General features: G+C 39.6%; 1 protein-coding gene across 1 annotated transcript in view; it reads right to left on the reverse strand.

Annotated features, from left to right (window-relative positions):
- Window positions 1-16,827: 16,827 nt before the first annotated feature.
- SPIN3 (spindlin family, member 3) overlaps window positions 16,828-19,620 on the reverse strand; it is a 108,971-nt gene continuing 106,178 nt past the window's right edge. The window contains 1 exon segment of the mRNA NM_001132165.1: window positions 16,828-19,085. The gene's annotated coding sequence lies outside the window, so the exon portion shown is untranslated.

Genomic DNA, 19,620 nt, shown 5'->3' on the forward strand with positions numbered 1-19,620 from the left:
TTTTTTTTGCTTTTATGATTCAAATTAGACTTTTGTTTATTTGACCTGGATATGTTATGGTTATACAGATCAAGTAAAGGTTTAGTAGCTTTCGCATCTATTTCACTTATGGAAACACAACAATTAACTAGCCAACACCATAGTTCTGCGTGAGTCAGATTATTCTGATTGGGGCTTTTACACAGCTGTCCATTACAGTAATTATACTCACCTTTCTTTTAATGATTGTGTGCCACAACTTCACCCCTGCTATCTCGAGATCCAATTATACCTATTGCATTTAAGTTTTCCAATTGAGTGATTGCAGGTTTCACCGTAAGATCTGTCCTACAGAGAAAAGCAGTCATGGAGCTCTTCAAGGATGCTGGGGATCCCCTCACAAATCTATTTCCCAAAGCACTGGTGAAAGTTACACTTTCTAGACTCTTCCAGTGTTGATGACTAAGCCTTAAAAGACAAATCTACTCTAGTATTTTAATCTCCCTAATCCTGTGAATTTCTTTTCTCCATTAAACCAAGGGTGTTTGGATATTTCCAAGTCACTCATAATTGGCCGTCTTTTTTTTTTAAAACATGAATTTATTCAGCCCATAATTCCAGAACTTGCATAAATGAAAGAGTTAAAAAACAGCAGAGACTGTATCTGTGTGGTATAGGCTTTAAGAACAATGACAGCTCAAGAAATAGGAGCGAGCAATGTAGGGAAGGAAAAACTATGAGCTGTTTTATTAGGTATGTGAGTCTAAAATTTAGATGAGGTGTTATTAAAAGAGAAAAGGTATCAAAGGTATGAAGATCATACTTGAGGAAATTCCCAGAGAAAGACTTTAATATAGATAATGCAATACAATCAGGAAATAATTATCTGATGGTTAATTTTAAAAAATACTACTTTTAGTAGACTGTTATGCAGTAAAATGGGACAATAGTGGTCATAGACTTAATAAGGATTAAATTAAGTGACCAATAAAGTGATTATGCAGTAAAATGAAAGAATAGTGGTAACAGACTGTTAATAAGGATTAAATTAAGTGATCAATTAAGTAATTATTAAATAATTATTTTTTAAAATTATACTTTAAGTTCTGGGGTACATGTGCAGAATGTGCAGTTTCGTTTCATAGGTATACACATGCCATGGTAGTTTGCTGCACCCATCAACCCATCACCTACATTAGTTATTTCTCCTAATTCTATCCCTCCCCTAGCCCCCCACACCCTGACAGGTCCCAGTGACAGATGTTCCCCTCCCGGTGTCCATGTGTTTTCATTGTTCAACTCCCATTTATAAGTGAGAAAATGTGGTGTTTGGTTTTCTGCTCTTGTTTTAGTTTGCTGAGAATTATGGTTTCCAGTTTCATCCATGTCCCTGCAAAGGACATGAACTCATCCTTTTTTATGGCTGCATAGTATTCCATGGTGCATATGTGCCACATTTTCTTTATACAGTCTATCATTGATGGGTATTTGGGTTGGTTCCAAGTCTTTGCTATTGTGACTAGTGCCACAGTCAGCATACGTGTGCATGTGTCTTTATAGTAGAATGATTTATAATCCTTTGGGAATATACCCAGTATTTGGATTGCTGGGTCAAATGTATTTCTGGATCTAGATCCTTGAGGAATTGCCACACTGTCTTCCACAATGGCTGAACTAATTGACACTCCCACCAACAGTGTAAAAGCATTCCTATTTCTCCACATCTTCTCCAGCATCTGTTATTTTCTGGCTTTTTAATGATCACCATTCCAACTGGTGTAAGATGGTATCTCATTGTGGTTTTCATTTGCATTTCCCTAATGACCAGTGATGATGAGCTTTTTTTCATACTTTTGTTTGTTGCATAAATGTCTTCTTTTGAGAAGTGTCTGTTCATATCCTTCACCCACTATTTGATGGCATAGTTTGATTTTTCTTGTAAATTTGTTTAAGTTCTTTGTATATTCTGGATATTAGCTCTTTTGTCAGATGGATGGATTGCAAAAATGTTCTCCCATTCTATAGGTTGCCTGTTCACTCTGATGATAGTTTCTTTTGCTGTGTAGAAGCTTTTTCATTTAATTAGATCCCGTTTGTCAATTTTGGCTTTTGTTCCCATACCTTTTGGTGTTTTAGATGTAAGTCTTTGACCATGCTTATGTCCTGAATGGTATTGCCTAGGTTTTCTTCTAGGATTTTTATGGTTTTAGGTCTTACGTTTAAGTCTTTAATCCATCTTGAGTTAATTTTTGTATAAAGTGTAAGGAAGGGGTCCAGTTTCAGTTTTCTGCATATGGCTAGCCAGTTTTCCCAACACTGTTTATTAAATAGGAAATTCTTTCCCCATTGTTGTTTTTCTCAGGTTTGTCAAAGATCAGATGGTTGTAGATGTGTGGTGGTATTTCTGAGGCCTCTCTTCTGTTCCCTTGGTCTATATATCTGTTTTGGTACCAGTACCATGCTGTTTTGGTTATTGTAGCCTTGTAGTGCAGTGTGAAGTCAGGTAGTGTGATGCCTCCAGCTTTGTTCTTTTTGCTTAGAATTGTCTTGGCTATGGGAGCTGTTTTTTCATTCCATATGAAGTTTAATGTATTTTTTCCAAATCTGTGAAGAAAGTCAATGGTAGCTCAATGGGGATAGCATTGAATCTATAAGTTACTTTGGGCAGTAAGGCCATTTTTACTATATTGATTCTTTCTATCCATGAGCATGGAATGTTCTTTCATTTGGTTGTGTCCCTTTTTATTTCCTTGAGCAGTGGTTTGTAGTTCTCCTTGAAGAGGTCCATCACATTCCTTGTAAGTTGGATTTCTAGGTATTTTATTCTCTTAGTAGTAATTGTGAATGGGAGTTAACTCATGGTTTTGCTCTCTGTTTATCTATTATTGGTATATAGGAATGCTTGTGATTTTTGCACATTGATTTTGTATCCTGAGACTTTGCTGAAGTTGCTTATCAGCTTAAGGAGATTTTGGGCTGAGACAATGGGGTTTTCTAAATGTACAATCATGTTATCTGCAACAGAGACAATTTGACTTCCTCTCTTCCTATTTGAAAACCCTTTATTTCTTTCTCTTGCCTGATTGCCCTGGCCAAAACTTCCAATACTATGTTGAATAGGAGTGGTGAGACAGGGCATTCTTGTCTTGTGACAGTTTTTAAAGGAAATGCTTCCAGTTTTTTCCCATTCAGTATGATATTGGCTGTGATTTTGTCATAAATAGCTCTTACTATTTTGAAGTATGTTCCATCAATACCTAGTTTATTGAGAATTTTTAGCATGAAGGCTGTTGAATTTGGTTGAAGGCCTTTTCTGCATCTATTAAGATAATCAAGTGGTTTTTTTCATTGGTTCTGTTTGTGTGATGGATTACATTTATCGATTTGCCTATGTTGAACCAGCTTTACATCCCAGGGATGGAGCCAACTTGATACTGGTGGATAAGATTTTTGATGTGCTGCTGGATTTGTTTTGTCAGTATTTCGCTGTGGATTTTCACATTGATGTTCATCAGGGATATTAGCCTGAAATTTTCTTTTCTTGTTGTGTCTCTTCCAGATTTTGATATCAGGATGTTGCTGGCCTTATAAAATGAGTTAGGGAGTATTCCTTCTTTTTCTATTGTTTGGAATGGTTTTAGAAGAAATGGTACCAGCTCCTCTTTATACCTCATCTAGAATTCTGCTGTGAATCTGTCTGTTCTTGGACTTTTTTTGGTTGGTAGGCTATTAATTACTTCCTCATTTTCAGAACTTCTTATTGGTCTATTCAGTGATTTGATGTCTTCCTGGTTTAGACTTGGGAGGGTGTGTATTTCTGGGAATTTATCAATTTCTTCTAGATTTTCTAGTTTATTTGTGTAGGGGGTTTATAGTATTCTCTGATGGTAGTTTGTATTTCTGTGAGATCACTGGTGATATCCATTCTATCAATTTTATTGCGTCTTTTTGATTCTTCTCTACCTTTTCAGAAAACCAGGTCCTGGATTCATTGATTTATTGAATGGTTTTTCACCTTTTCAGAAAACCAGGTCCTGGATTCATTGATTTATTGAATGGTTTTTCATGTGTCCATCTCCCTCAGTTCTGCTCTGATCTTAGTTTTTTATTGTTTTCTGCTTGCTTTTGAATTTGTTTACTCTGGCTTCAGTAGTTCTTTTAATTTTGATGTTAGGGTGTCGATTTTAGATCTTTCCTGCTTTTGCTTGTGGACATTTAGTTCTATCAATTCCCCTCTTTACACTCCTTTAAATATGTCCCAGAGATTTTGGTACCTTGTCTCTTTGTTCTCACTGGTTTAAGAACATTTTTATTTCTGCATTAATTTTATTATTTACCCAGTAGTCATGCAGGAACCGGTTTTTCAGTTTCCATGTTGTTGTCCAGTTTTGAGTGAGTTTCTTAATCCTGAGTTGTAATTAGTTGTAATTAGTTGTAATTTGGTTGCACTGTGGTCTGAAAGACTGTTATGATTTCCATTCTTTTGCATTTGCTGAGGAGTGTTTTACTTCCAATTATGTGGTCAGTTTTAGAATAAGTGCGATGTGGTGCTTAGAAGAATGTATATTCTGTTGATCTGGGGTGGAGACTTCTGTAGATGTCTATTAGGTCCACTTGGTCCAGAGCTGAGTTCAAGTTTTGAATATCCTTGTTAATTTTATGTCTCATTTATCTGTCTAGTATTGACAGTGGGGTATAAAAGTCTCCCACTATTATTGTGTGGGAGTCTAAGTCTCTTTGTAAGTCAGTAAGAACTTGCTTTATGAATCTGAGTGCTTCTGTATTTCTGCATATATGTTTAGGATAGTTAGCCCTTCTTGTTCCATTGATGCCTCTACCATTGTGGTAAAGGGATGAATATGGGCCCGCCTTGCTAGGTTGAGGAAGTTCTCTTGGATGATATCCTGAAGAGTGTCTTCAAACTTGGTTCCATTCTCCCCATCACTTTCAGGTACACCAATCCAATATGGATTTGGTCTTTTCACATAGCCTCATATTTCTTGGAGGCTTTGTTCATTTCTTGTTACTCTTTTTTCTCTAATCTTGTCTTCTTGCTTTATTTCATTGAGTTGATCTTCAATCTCCGATATCTTTTCTTCTGCTTTATCTATTTGGCTATTGGCACTTTTATATGCTTCATGAAGTTCCTGTGCTGTTTTTTCAGCTCCATCAGGTCATTTATATTCTTCCCTAAACTGGTTAATCTAGTTAGTAGTTCCTGTAACCTTTTATCAAGTTTCTTAGCTTCATTGCATTGGGTTAGAACATGCTCCTTTAGCCTGGAGGAGTTTGTTATTACCCACCTTCTGGAGCCTACTTCTGTCAATTTGTCAAACTCATTTTCCGTCCAGTTTTGTTCTCTTGCTGGTGAAAAGTTGTGATCCTTTGGAGGAGAAGAGGCACTCTTGTTTTTGAAATTTTCAGCCTTTTTGCACTGGTTTCTCCCCATCTTCTTCTATTTATCTACCTTTGGTCTTTGATATTGGTGACCTTCAGATGGGGACTCTGTGTGGATGTGCTATTCCTTTCTGTTGGTTAGTTGTATTTCTAACAGCCAGGTCCCACTGCTGCAGGTCTGCTGGAGTTTGCTGGAGGTCCACTCCAGACCCTGTTTGTCTGGGTATCACCAGCGGAAGCTGCGGAACAGAAATGATTGTTTCCTGTTATTTCCTCTGGAAGCTTCGTCCTACAGGAGCACCTGCCAGATGCCAGCCAGAGCTCTCCTGTATCAGGTGTCTGTCAGTTCCTACTGGGAGCTGTCTCTCAGTCAGGATACACGGAGGTCAGGGACCCACTTGGGGAGACAGTCTGACCCTTATCAGAGTTCAAATGCTGTGCTGGGAGATCTGCTGCTCTCTTCAGAGCCATTAGGAAGGGATGTTTTAGTCTGCTGAAGCTGCGCCCACAGCCACCCCTGCCCTCTGGTGCTCTGTCCCAGGGAGATGGGGGTTTTATCTGTAAGCCTCTGACTAGGGCTGTTGCCTTTTTTTTCAGAGATGTCCTGCCCAGAGAGTAGGAATCTAGAGAGACAGTCTGGCCACAGTGGCCTTGCTGGGCTGCGGTGGGCTCCACCCTGTTCAAACTTCCTGGCAGCTTTGTTTACACTGTGAGGGTAAAACTGCCTACTCAAGCCTCAGCCATGGTGGATGCCCCTCCCCCCACCAAGCTCGAGTGTCCCAGGTTGATATTAGACTGCTGTGCTGGCAGCGACAATTTCAAGCCATTGGATCTTGGCTTGCTGGGCTCTGTGGAGGTGGGATCTTTTAGATCTTTCCTGCTTTTGCTTGTGGGCATTTACTGCTTGGCAGGTGGGACCTGCCAAGCCAGACCACTTGGTTACCTGGCTTCAGCCCCCTTTCCATGGGAGTGAATAGTTCTGTCTCACTGACGTTCCAGGCACCACTGGGATATGGAAAAAAAGAAAAAACTCCTGCTGCTAGCTCAGTCTCTGCCCAAATGGCAGCCCAGTTTTGTGCTTGAAACCCAGGGCCCTGGTGGCATGGGCACTATAGTGAATCTCCTGGTCTGCGGGTTGCAAAGACTGTGGGAAAAGCCCAGTATCTGGGCTGGAGTACACCATTCCTCAGGCACAGTCTTTCACAGCTTCCCTTGGGTAGAGGAGAGAATTCCCCAACCCCTTGCACTTCCCAGGTGAGGTGATGCCCCACCCTACTTTGGCTCACCCTCCATGGGCTGCACCCACTGTCTAACCAGTCCCAATGAAATGAATCAGGTATTTCAGTCAGAAATGTAGAAATCACCTGCCTTCTGTGTTGATCTCACTGGGAACTGCAGACCAGAGATTTTTCTATTTGGCCATCTTGCCAGCCAGCAGTTGTCCATCTTTTTGATCCAGTTTTCAGCCAGGAAACTACACCAACTGTTAGAGCCCTTTCTAACTCCCCAAGCTGCAACATTCAATACAGAATTTCTACTTGGTGGTCACAAATGAACAAATTCAGCCTGATGCAACTTTATATTTCTTCCACCTCCATTTCATACCTTAATATGCATTCCCAGAAAAGTGCCCTGAATATCTACTTGTATCAATTAGAAAACTTAGGTTTATTTTTGAAGCGTAAAGTGCTCCTTCATTGGTCACACTTTATTCCATACATTTAGGGATCTGCTGGAACTTGATTATATTTATGGATCTAGAAGCAAAGTTGGGTGGTGAGGGTTGGTCCCAAGGAGAATCAGCATTGTCATGCTTGGAAACTGCCTCTATGGAGATTATTATCATTCCATTAGATAGAAGTGGAAAGGCCAATACCACTATGAGTGGGGACAGTGCTACCACTGGGAGATTGAAAGGCTACTTCCACTGGCAAAAAAAACAAAACAAAACAAAACAAAACAAAACAGCAACAACAAAACCCCTCATTAAAATTTAAAAGCTCAATGTCTCTTGCGTCATTGAGTTTTTCTATGCATCACCATCTCAATTTACATGATCCCATTTTTTCCCAGTCTGTGACTCACTTTCACATTAGATACCCTGAGAGGCTGGCATTTAAACTCTCTTTGTAATTCAGGAAATTCCATGATAAGAACATGTGTTTGATTTTCATTATGCTCAGTCCTGTGGCTACAGGAGATAAGCTTCTCTCTGAGGGCATAGCTTAAAGCTCTTAGGTCATTTACCCAGTTCTTAAGCTAGGAATTCAAATCCCTGAGCTCATCCTTTAATTTTTTAATCACTTTGTCCATTGACATTAGGAGAAACCAACCAATGTCATTATATTTCTTAGTTTTCCACAAATGTTCAAAAGTATTATATACAGAGTCACTAAGTTCGTTGACTCTTATATGTGGTTGATTAGAACTATACAATAGTAATATTTTGCATATGTCTATTGACGGATCACACCATGGACTATTATTGCTCTCTATATGATCTTGAATAGGGAGTCCTTAGCATTTTAAAATCTAATCAAATTAGTCAATTCCAGAAACTCTAAAGCCAATTCAGGAAACTTATCCTTAAAATTTTGTTGCTCTAGAACCACTTCTGGTACCAAAATCTGTATTATTCATGGTTCTTCAGAGAAACAGAATGAAAAGTACATATATATATACAAGAAGTTAGTTATTATGGGAATTGGGTCATGTGATTATGGACATGGAGAAGTCCCACAAAATATCATTTGCAAGTTGGAGAACCAGGGAAGTTTATGCTATAGCTCAGTCCAATTCTGAAATCCTGAGACACTGGGGGGACACAGTTGCAAGTACCAGAGTCTGAAGGCTGAAAAATGTAGAATTCTGACCTCCAAGCATAAAAGAAGTTGGGTTTCCCTGCTCAAAAAAGAGAGATAAGTTTGCCTTTCATCTGCCTTTTTGTTATATTTGGGCCGCCAACCAATAAGATGATGCCTACCCACATTTGGTGAGGATAGATTTTCCTTACTCAGTCCATTGATTTAACTTCCAATCTCCTCTGGAAATACACTCACAGACATACCCAGGAATAATGCTTTACCCACTAGGTTGGTATCTCTTAACTTAGTTAAGTTGATGCTTAAAACTAACCAGTACAGTGATCATCTCTGACCACTGGCTATGACCATCTTTAGCACTTAGTGAGTTGCCATGTGCCTGAAATCACTCTCTTCATATAAACTTTGCTCATTTTCTTTTTTAGAGTTCAAGCCCCTGCTCACTACAAGATACCTAGAAAGAAGAAAAAAAAATCAGTAAATATGGCAGCAATATTTACATCTCAGAGAAGTAATCTTTTTATTAGGTCAGTGCAAAAGTAATTGTGATTTTGACACTACTTTAGATGACAATAACTGCAAATTATATTTGCACCAAACCACTAATTTGTGGAATGGTTTATCTTCTTCATTGCAATCTTCCCATTCAAGACTGAGCTTGGAAATTTGTTCTTGTAGAATTAAATTATCATATATATATATATTTTAGACGGGATCTTGCACTGTGGCCCAGGTTGGAGTCCAGTGGTGCAGTCTTGGCTCAGTGCAACCTCCGTTTCCTGGGCTCAGGTGATCCTCCAATATCAGCTTACTGAGAAGCTGGGACTACAGGCATACAAACCACACCCAGTGAATTTTTTTGTTTTTAGTAAAGATGGGGTTTTGCTTGTTGCTCAGGTGGATCTTGAACTCCTGCGCTCAAGTGATCTGCCTGCCTCAGCCTCCCAAAGGGTTGGGATTACAGGTGTGAGCCACCACAACGAGCATTAAAATATTTTCAAAATAAAAAAATAAATTCACTCAGAAACATTTTGTAATCCTTTGTGGATATGGAATGAATATCAAACATGCTAACAATATAGACTATTGAATACAGTTTTTTAAATTTTATTATTATTATACTTTAAGTTTTAGGGTACGTGTGCACAACACGCAGGTTTGTTACATATGTATACATGTGCCATGCTGGTGTGCTGCACCCATTAACTCGTCATTTAGCATTAGATATATCTCCTAATGCTATCCCTCCACCCTCCCTCCACCCCACAACAGGCCCCGGAGTGTGATGTTCCCCTTCCTGTGTCCATGTGTTCTCAATGTTCAATTCCCACCTATGAGTGAGAACATGCGGTGTTTGGTTTTTTGTGCTTGCGATAGTTTGCTGAGAATGATGGTTTCCAGCTTCATCCATGTCCCTACAAAGGGCATGAACTCATGCCTTTTTGTGGCTGCATAGTATTCCATGGTGTATATGTGCCACATTTTCTTAATCCAGTCTATCATTGTTGGATATTTCAGTTGGTTTCAAGTCTTTGCTATTGTGAATAGTGACACAATAAACATACGTGTGCATGTGTCTTTATAGCAGCATGATTTATAATCCTTTGGGTATATACCCAGTAATGGGATGGCTGGGTCAAATGGTATTTCTAGTTCTAGATCCCTGAGGAATCGCCACATTGACTTCCACAATGGCTGAACTAGTTTACATTGCCACCAACAGTGTAAAAGTATTCCTATTTCTCCACATCCTCTCTAGCACCTGTTGTTTCCTGACTTTTTAATGATCGCCATTCTAACAGGCGTGAGATGGTACCTCATTGTGGTTTTGATTTGCATTTCTCTGATGGCCAGTGATGATGAGCATTTTTTCGTGTGTTTTTTGGCTGTATAAATGTCTTCTTTTGAGAAGTGTCTGTTCATATCCTTTGCCTACATTTTGATGGGGTTGTTTGTTTCTTTCTTGTAAATTTGTTTGAGTTCTTTGTAGATTCTGGATAGCAGCCCTTTGTCAGATGAGTAGGTTGCAAAAATTTTCTCCCATTCTTTAGGTTGCCTATTCACTCTGATGGTGGTTTCTTTTGCTGTGCAGAAGCTCTATAGTTTAATTAGATCCCATTTGTCAATTTTGGCTTTTGTTGCCATTGCTTTTGCTGTTTTAGATATGAAGTCCTTGCTCATGCCTATGTTCTGAATGGTATTGCCTAGGTTTTCTTCTAGGATTTGTATGGTTTTATGTCTAACATGTAAGTCTTTAATCCATCTTGAATTAATTTTTGTATAAGGTGTAAGGAAGGGATCCATTTTCAGCTTTCTATCTATGGCTAGCCAGTTTTCCCAGCACCATTTATTAAATAGGGAATCCTTTCCCCATTGCTTGTTTTAGTCAGGTTTGTCAAAGATCAGATAGTTGTAGAATGTGGCATTATTTCTGATGGCTCTGTTCTGTTCCATTGGTCTATATCTCTGTTTTGGTACCAGTACCATGCTGTTTTGGTTACTGTAGCCTTGTAGTATAGTTTGAAGTCAGGTAGCGTGATGCCTCCAGCTTTGTTCTTTTGGCTTAAGATTGAATTAGCAATGCAGGTTCCTTTTTGGTTCCATATGAACTTTAAAGTTGTTTTTTCCAACTCTGTGAAGAAAGTCATTGGTAGCTTGATGGGGATGGCATTGAATCTATAAATTACCTTGGGCAGTATGGCCATTTTCACGATATTGATTTTTCCTACCCATGAGCATGGAATGTTCTTCCATTTGTTTGTACCCTCTTTTATTTCATTGAGCAGTGGTTTGTAGTTCTCCTTGAAGAGTTCCTTCACATCCCTTGTAAGTTGGATTCCTAGGTATTTTATTCTCTTTGAAGCAATTGTGAATGGGAATTCATTCATGATTTGGCTCTCTGTTTGTCTGTTATTGATGTATAAGAATGCTTGTGATTTTTGCACATTGATTTTGTATCCTGAGACTTTGCTGAAGTTGCTTATCAGCTAAAGGAGATTTTGGGCTGAGATGATGGGCTTTTCTAGGTATACAATCATGTCATCTGCAAACAGGGACAATTTGACTTCCTCTTTTCCTAATTGAATGCCATTTATTTCCTTCTCCTGCCTGATTGCCGTGGCCAGAACATCCAACACTATGTTGGTGAGAGAGGGCATCCCTGTCTTGTGCCAGTTTTCAAAGGGAATGCTTCCAGTTTTTGTCCATTCAGTATGATTTTGGCTGTGGGTTTGTCATAGATAGCTCTTATTATTTTGAGATACATCACATCAATACCTAATTTATTGAGAGTTTTTAGCATGAAGGTTGTTGAATATTGTCAAAGACCTTTTCCGCATCTATTGAGATAATCATATGGTTTTTGTCTGTGGTCTGTTTATATCCTGGACTACGTTTATTGATTTGCGTATATTGGACCAGCCTTGCATCCCAGGGATGAAGCCCGCATGATCATGGTGGATAAGCTTTTTGATGTGCTGCTGGATTCGGTTTGCAGTATTTTATTGAGGATTTTTGCATCAATGTTCATCAAGTATATTGGTCTCAAATTCTCTTTTTTGTTGTGTCTCTGCCAGGCTTTGGTATCAGAATGATGCTGGCCTCATAAAATGAGTTAGGGAGGATTCCCTCTTATTCTATTGATTCGAACAGTTTCAGAAGGAATGGTACCAGCTCCTCCTTGTACCTCTGGTAGAATTTGGCTGTGAATCCATCTGGTCCTGGACTTTTTTTGTTTGGTAAGGTATTAATGATTGCCTCTATTTCAGAGCCTGTTATTGGTGTATTCAGAGATTCAACTTCTTCCTGGTTTAGTCTTGGGAGAGTGTTTGTGTCGAGGAATTTATCCATTTCTTCTAGATTTTCTAGTTTATTTGCATAGAGGTGTTTGTAGTATTCTCTGATGGTAGTTTGTACTTCTGTGGGATTGGTGGTGATATCCTCTTTATCATTTTTTATTGCTTCTATTTGATTCTTCTCTTTTCTGCTTCATTAGTCTTGCTAGTAGTCTATCAATTTTGTTCATCTTTTCATAAAACCAGTTCCTGAATTCATTGATTTTTTGAAGGGTTTTTTGTGTCTCTATTTCCTTCAGTTCTGCTCTGATCTTAGTTATTTCTTGCCTTCTGCTAGCTTTTGAATGTGTTTGCTCTTGCTTCCCTAGTTCTTTTAATTGTGATGTTAGGGTGTCAGTTTTATATCTTTCCTGCTTTCTCTTGTGGGCATTTAGTGCTATAAATTTCCCTCTACACACTCCTTTGAATGTGTCCCAGAGATTCTGGTATGTTGTGTCTTTGTTCTCGTTGGTTTCAAAGAACATCTTTATTTCTGCCTTCATTTCATTATGTACCCAGTAGTCATTCAGGATCAGGTTGTTCAGTTTCCATGTATTTGAGCAGATTTGAGTGAGTTTCTAATTCTGAGTTCTAGTTTGATTGCACTGTGGTCTGAGAGACTGTTACAATTTCTATTCTTTTACATTTGCTGAGGAGTGCTTTACTTCCAACTATGTGGTCAATTTTGGAATAGATTGGTGTGGTGCTGAAAAGAATGTATATTCTGTTGATTTGGGGTGGGAGTTCTGTAGATGTCTGTTAGGTCCATGTGGTGCAGAGCTGAGTTCATTTCCTGGATATCCTTGTTAACTTTCTGTCTCATTGATCTGTCTAATGTTGACAGTGGGGTGTTAAAGTCTCCCATTATTATTGTTTTTTATTATTATTATTATACTGTAAGTTTTAGGGTACATGTGCACAGTGTGCAGGTTTGTTACATATGTATACATGGGCCATGTTGGTGTGCTGCACCCATCAGCTCATCATTTACCGTTAGGTATATCTCCTAATGCTATCCCTTCCCCCTCCCCCCATCCACAACAGACCCCAGAGTGTGATGTTCCCCTTCCTGTGTCCATGTGTTCTCGTTGTCCAGTTCCCACCTATGAGTGAGAACATGCAGTGTTTGGTTTTTTGTGCTTGTGATAGTTTGCTGAGAATGATGGTTTCCAGCTTCATCCATGTCGCTACAAAGGACATGAACTCATCATTTTTTATGGCTGTGTAGTATTCCATGGTGTATATGTGCCACATTTTCTTAATCCAGTCTATTGTTGTTGGACATTTGGGTTGGTTCCAAGTCTTTGCTATTGTGAATAGTGCCACTATAAATATACATGGGCGCGTGTCTTTATAGCAGCATGATCTACAATCTTTTGTGTATATTCGCAGTAATGGGATGGCTGGGTCAAATGGTAAGTCTCTTTGTAGGTTACTAAGGACTTGCTTTATGAATCTGGGTGCTCCTGTATTTGGTGTATGTATATTTAAGATAGTTAGCTCTTCTTGTTTAATTCTTCCCTTTACCATTATGTAATGGCCTTCTTTGTCTCTTTTGATCTTTGTTGGTTTAAACTCTGTTTTATCCAAGACTAGGATTGCAACACCTGCTTTTTTTTAGTTTTCCATTTGCTTGGTAGATCTTCCTCCATCCCTCTATTTTGAGCTTATGTGTGTCTCTGCATGTGAAATGGGTTTCCTGAATACAGCACACTGATGGGTCTTGACTCTTTATCCAATTAGCCAGTCTGTGTCTTTTAATTGGAGCATTTAGTCCATTTACATTTATGGTTAATATTGTTATGTGTGAATTAGATCCTGTCATTATGATATTTTCTGGTTATTTTCCTCATTAGTTGATGCAGTTTCTTCCTAGCCTTGATGGTCTTTACAATTTGGCAAGTTTTTGTAGTGGCTTGTACTGGTTCTTCCTTTCCATGTTTAGTGCTTCCTTCAGGAGCTCTTTTAGGGCAGGCCTGGTGGTGACAAAATCTCTCAGCATTTGCTTGTCTGTAAAGGATTTTATTTCTCCTTCACTTATGAAGCTTAATTTGGCTGGATATGAAATTCTGGATTGAAAATTGTTTTCTTTAAGAAGGTTCAATATTGGCCCCCACTCTCTTCTGGCTTGTAGAGTTTCTGCCAAGAGATCAGCTGTTAGTCTGATGGGCTTCCCTTTGTTGGTAACCTGACCTTTCTCTCTGGCTGCCTTAACATTTTCTCCTTCATTTCAACTTTGGTGAATCTGACAATTATGTGTCTTGGAGTTGCTCTTCTCAAGGAGTATCTTTGTGGCATTCTCTGTATTTCCTGAATTTGAATGTTGGCCTGCCTTGCTGGATTGGGGAATTTCGCCTGGATAATATGCTGCAGAGTGTTTTCCAACTTGGTTCCATTCTCCCCATCACTTTCAGATGCACCAATCAGACATAGATTTCGTCTTTTCACATAGTCCCATACTTCGTGGAGTCTTTGTTCATTTCTTTTTATTCTTTTTTCTCTAAACTTCTCTTCTTGCTTCATTTCATTCATTTCGTCTTCCATCACTGATACCTTTTCTTCCAGTTGATCGCATCAGCTACTGAGGCTTGTGCATTCATCACATAGCTCTTGTGCCATGATTTTCAGCTCCATCAGGTCCTTTAAGGGCTTCTCTGCATTGGCTATTCTAGTTAGCCATTCATCTAATTTTTTTCAAGGTTTTTAATTTCTTTGCCATTGTTTCAAACTTCCTCCTTTAGCTCAGAGTAGTTTGATCTTCTGAAGCCTTCTTCTCTCAACTCATCAAAGTCATTCCCTGTCCAGCTTTGTTCAGTTACTGGTGAGGAGCTGCATTCCTTTGGAGGAGCAAGGTGCTCTGATTTTTAGTTTCCAGTTTTTCTGCTCTGATTTTCCCCATCTTTGTAGTTTTATCTACATTTCGTGTTTGATGATGGTGACATACAGATGAGTTTTTGGTGTGGATGTCCTTTCTCTTTGTTAGTTTTCCTTCTAACAATCAGGACCCTCAGCTGCAGGTCTGTTGAATTTTGCTGGAGGATCACTCCAGACCCTGTTTGCCTGGGCATCAGCAGTGGTGGCTGCAGAACAGTGGATATTGGTGAACTGCAAATGCTGCTGCCTGATCGTTCCTCTGGAAGTTTTGTCTCAGAGGAGTACCTGGTTGTGTGAAGTGTCAGTCCACCCCTACTGGGGGGTGCCTCCTAGTTTGGCTACTCAGGGGTCAGGGATCCACTTGAGGAGTCAGTCTGCCTGTTCTCAGATCTCAAGCTGCGTGCTGGGAGAACCACTACTCTCTTCAAAGCTGTGAGACAGGGACATTTAAGTCTGCAGGGGTTACTGCTGCCTTTTGTTTGTTTGTGCCCTGCCCCCAGAGGTGGAGCCTACAGAGGCAGGCAGGCCTCCTGGAGCTGTGGTTGGCTTCACCCAGTTCGAGCTTCTGGCTGCTTTGTTTACCTACTCAAGCCTCGGCAATGGTAGGCACCCCTTCTGCAGCCTCGCTGCCACCTTGAAGTTTGATCTCAGACTGCTGTGCCAGCAATGAGTGAGGCTCTGTGGGCATAGGACCCTCTGAGCCAGGTGCAGGATATAATCTCCTGGTGTGCTGTTTGTTAAACCCATTGGAAAAGTGCAGTATTATGGTGGGAGTGACCCGATTTTCCATGTGCCATCTGTCACCCCTTTGTTTGACTAGCAAAGGGAATTCCCTGACACCTTGCACTTCCTGGGTGATGTGATGCCTCATCCTGCATTGGCTCATGCATGGTGCACTGCACCCACTGTCCTGCACCCAGTGTCTGGCACTCCCCAGTGAGATGAACCTGGTACCTCAGTTGGAAATGCAGAAATCATCCGTCTTCTTCATCGCTCATGCTGGGAGCTGTAGACTGGCGCTGTTCCTGTGTGGCCATCTTGGCTCCACCCCTGACTATTGAATATAGATTAAAAAATGCAAGACTATAGAAATATGAAACAAAATATTAAAAATTATGAATATACATAAAATATGGCTACATAAAGAGATTTTTAAAGTTTCTGAATTGAAAGAAATAATATTGTAGACATGTTCTCTCAAAATTTATTATACCACATAAAATATTAATCACCATGCCTATAGGATTTGTTTAGGAACTTAACAATGTGACCATAAATTTTACCTACAAATATTAATCTGGTAAAATAGTCAAGGAAAAACAAACAATTATAACTAATTTTAGGTGGCTGGGCATGGTGTCTCACACCTGTAATCTCAGCACTTTGCGAGGCTGAGGCAGGTAGATCACTTGAAGCCAGAAATTCTAAGCCAGTCTGGCCAACATGACAAAGCCCTGTCTCTACTAAAAATACAAAAATTAGCCTGGTGTGGTCGTACACGCTTGTAATCACAGCTACTTGGGAGGTTGAAGCACAAAAATCTTTTGAACCCAGGAGCTGGAGGTTGCAGTAAGCCGAGATTTTGCCACTGCATTCTGGCTTGGGTGATAGAGCAATACCCTTTGTCAAAAAAATTAATTTTAGAAAAATCTTTATATACATTAAAATATAAGAAAGACACAATAATTTAAGCAATGGATTAAAGACATAGAAATGTGCACATGAGTCAGTTCAACAGGATCTGAAACTCAGAAATGGACATCAGCTTATATAAGGATATGGAGGTGAGATTTCAAATTCGTTGAGAAGACTGTTTCATTCATTAAATTGTGTTAAGAACATTTGGCTAATCATATAGGAAAAAACTCAAATTAGGTTTTTCTTCTCACACCATAAGCATAAATGCAAAACATTAAATTGTATTTTTTTTTTTTTTTGAGATGGAGTCTCACTCTGTCACCCAGGCTAGAGTGCAGTGGTGCGATCTTGGCTCCCAGGTTCAAGTGACTCTCCTGCCTCAGCCTCCCAAGTAGCTGGGACTACAGGTGCCCACCACCTGTAGAGATGTTGTTTCATCCTGTTAGCCAGGCTGGCCTTGAACTCCTGACCTCAGTTGATCCACCTGCCTCATCCTCCCAAAGTGCTGGGATGACAGGCATGAGCCACCATGCCCAGCCTCAAATTGTAAAAATATAAAAAGATAATATTGGTCAATATATTATTGTAGGATAGGTATAATCCCTGAAATAATAATAATTTACTCTTTCAAAATGTATTAGTTTAACCTACTATGTCACAAGTAGCTGTATCAAGTACTGGGAATGTAATGATGAGTAAAATAACAGTCAATGTAACTTATAGTATAACATGGAGGGCAGATAATTAAACAAGGTATAAAGCATGGCTGAATTCAGGTGCTAAAATTATACACTCAGTGATCTCTCATCTTTTAGTTCACTTTTTCACTGTTCACTTTCTGCCGGGCTGTCTCTTTGTAGTGAGAAAGAGGACACCTGAAGCACCTTCAGGATTATATCACATTAAGCTCACACACTAAGGAGAAGAAGCAATTTCTTTCTCAAAATTCCATATTAATTTTTTAAATAATACTGCTGTTGATCCTGCTTGGATTGCATACCATTCATGAATTCATGAATCCACCAGAGTGGGTGCTCTGATTGCTCAGCCTAAGGTATGAAATTACCATTATGGAAAGAAGGGTTCAGTTTCAGTATCTTGATTGACGACTTCACCAAGTCATTGGTAAATGGGCCAAGAAAGACTTCTTTTTTTAAAATTTTACTTTAAGTTCTGAAATACATGTGCAGAACGTGCAAGTTTATTACATAGGTATACATGTGCCATGGTGGTTTGCTGCACCTATCAACCCGTCATCTAGGTTTTAAGCCCCACCTGCATTAGGTATTTGTCCTAATGCTCTTTCTCCCCTGGCCCCCACCTCCCGATTGGAAGCAATCATTCTCTGTAAAGAATGATTTCTAAAAGGAAAATACACAATGCAGCTTGAGAAGTAACAAATGGAGAAGTAATTTTAGCGGGATAGCACAGTAGCATGTTTAACACTAGCATCCTCCCACAGTAATAAGAATTTGGCAACCATTCACAAAGAGAAGTTCCCTTTTTGTAGCCTTGAGTCCCAGTTAGAATGTTGCAAAACTCCAGTGGATCCCAAGACTGAGGAGGGCTTTTTTGAGAGAACAGACTTGCACCCAGGTGGTAGGATCACCAACCATGGTCCCACCTACAGACCCAGAAATGACATTTTCCTCAAGTGGACTTGATTACAACATGATTTGGGTCTGTTGCTGCCACCAGAACCACCTGTTAAGAGACCAGGGAAGAGTCACACTCATTATGCCTTGGATGACAGGCCTGCCAAACCCGCTCCCAGCTGTGAACTCTAAAATGGCTCTGTAACCCAGTTCCATCTCCTCTCGGCCATCATCTACAAGTAGTCTTTCTTGCTCAGGGACGTGCAGGGTGCATGCCTGTCCATGTCCCCAGAAGCAGTCTTGTAGATTTCAGTCCTACAGCAGATCCCCAAACGAATATGTTACTTGGCTTCAGATTCTTTCTTCTGCTGTTTAAGAGCAGTGTTGCCTGACCAGGGAACTTCCAGAAGACACCACTGTTCAAAGCCAGACCCACTGACCTCAATGCCCTTGTGCAGTATAAAGCAGTTCTGTAATCCAGCTCCATTGTCTCCAGCCACAGAGAAAAAGTAATTCTGTTGACTCAAGGACCCACCAGAGATGTACTTTTTAGTTTTTTTGGAGACAGACCCAGTGACCTCAATCCAACTACAGATTATGAAATAGCCTTGTGTCATGGCTTCAGCTGTGCTAAACCATGGTCTGGGACCAGTTCTGCCTATTCAGTGACCCACCCAGTGTCCCGGAAATATGCTTCCTGGGGGCCCAGAGGGAGTCATATCTATCTACACAACTGATAACAGGCCTACTGTGAACCCAACAGCAGCTACGTGACACAGCTGTAACCCCACTTGATTTCAATCTCAGAAGAAAATCCATCATAAAGGGACCTAAGGTCTTTACCTGGTAAAATCAGTCAGTAATGACTGGAATAGGAATTTTCTCCTTCAAATGAGCAGGCACCAATGCAAGGCTACACAAAGAAGAATCAGACAAACATGACACCGCTGAAACAAAATAAAACAATAAAACCAATAAACCTCCAGTAATTGACCCCCAAAAATTGAGATCTAAGAATTGCCTGTCAAAAATGCAAAACAATAATCTTAAAGAAGCTCACTGAGATGCAAGAAGACACAGATAGGCAACTAAACAAAATCAGGAAAACAACGCATGAACAAAATGAGTTTACTGAACGTATACCAGTTTATAAACCACAAGAAAAAATCCTGGAGCTGAAGAATACAATAACAGAACTAAAAATACAGTAAGAGAGATTCAATAGCAGAGTCAATTGTGCATAATAAAAAATCAATGAACTCAAAGGTCATTTAAAGGTACAAGTGATTTTGGATTATATGGATGAATTACTTAGTGGTGAAGTCTGAGATTTTAGTGCACTTATCACCTGAGTAGTGTACATTGTACTCAATATGTAGTTTTATATCCCTCCCTCCTTTACTTTTTAATGTAATACTGTTTGTTTAACTTCAAAAACATTTCAGCTTTCTAAACATATAAAAAATGGAACGTTGCAAATCA

This window comes from Pongo abelii, chromosome X (genome assembly GCF_028885655.2).
Source record: "Pongo abelii isolate AG06213 chromosome X, NHGRI_mPonAbe1-v2.0_pri, whole genome shotgun sequence".
In the NCBI taxonomy this organism is placed as follows: domain Eukaryota; kingdom Metazoa; phylum Chordata; class Mammalia; order Primates; family Hominidae; genus Pongo; species Pongo abelii.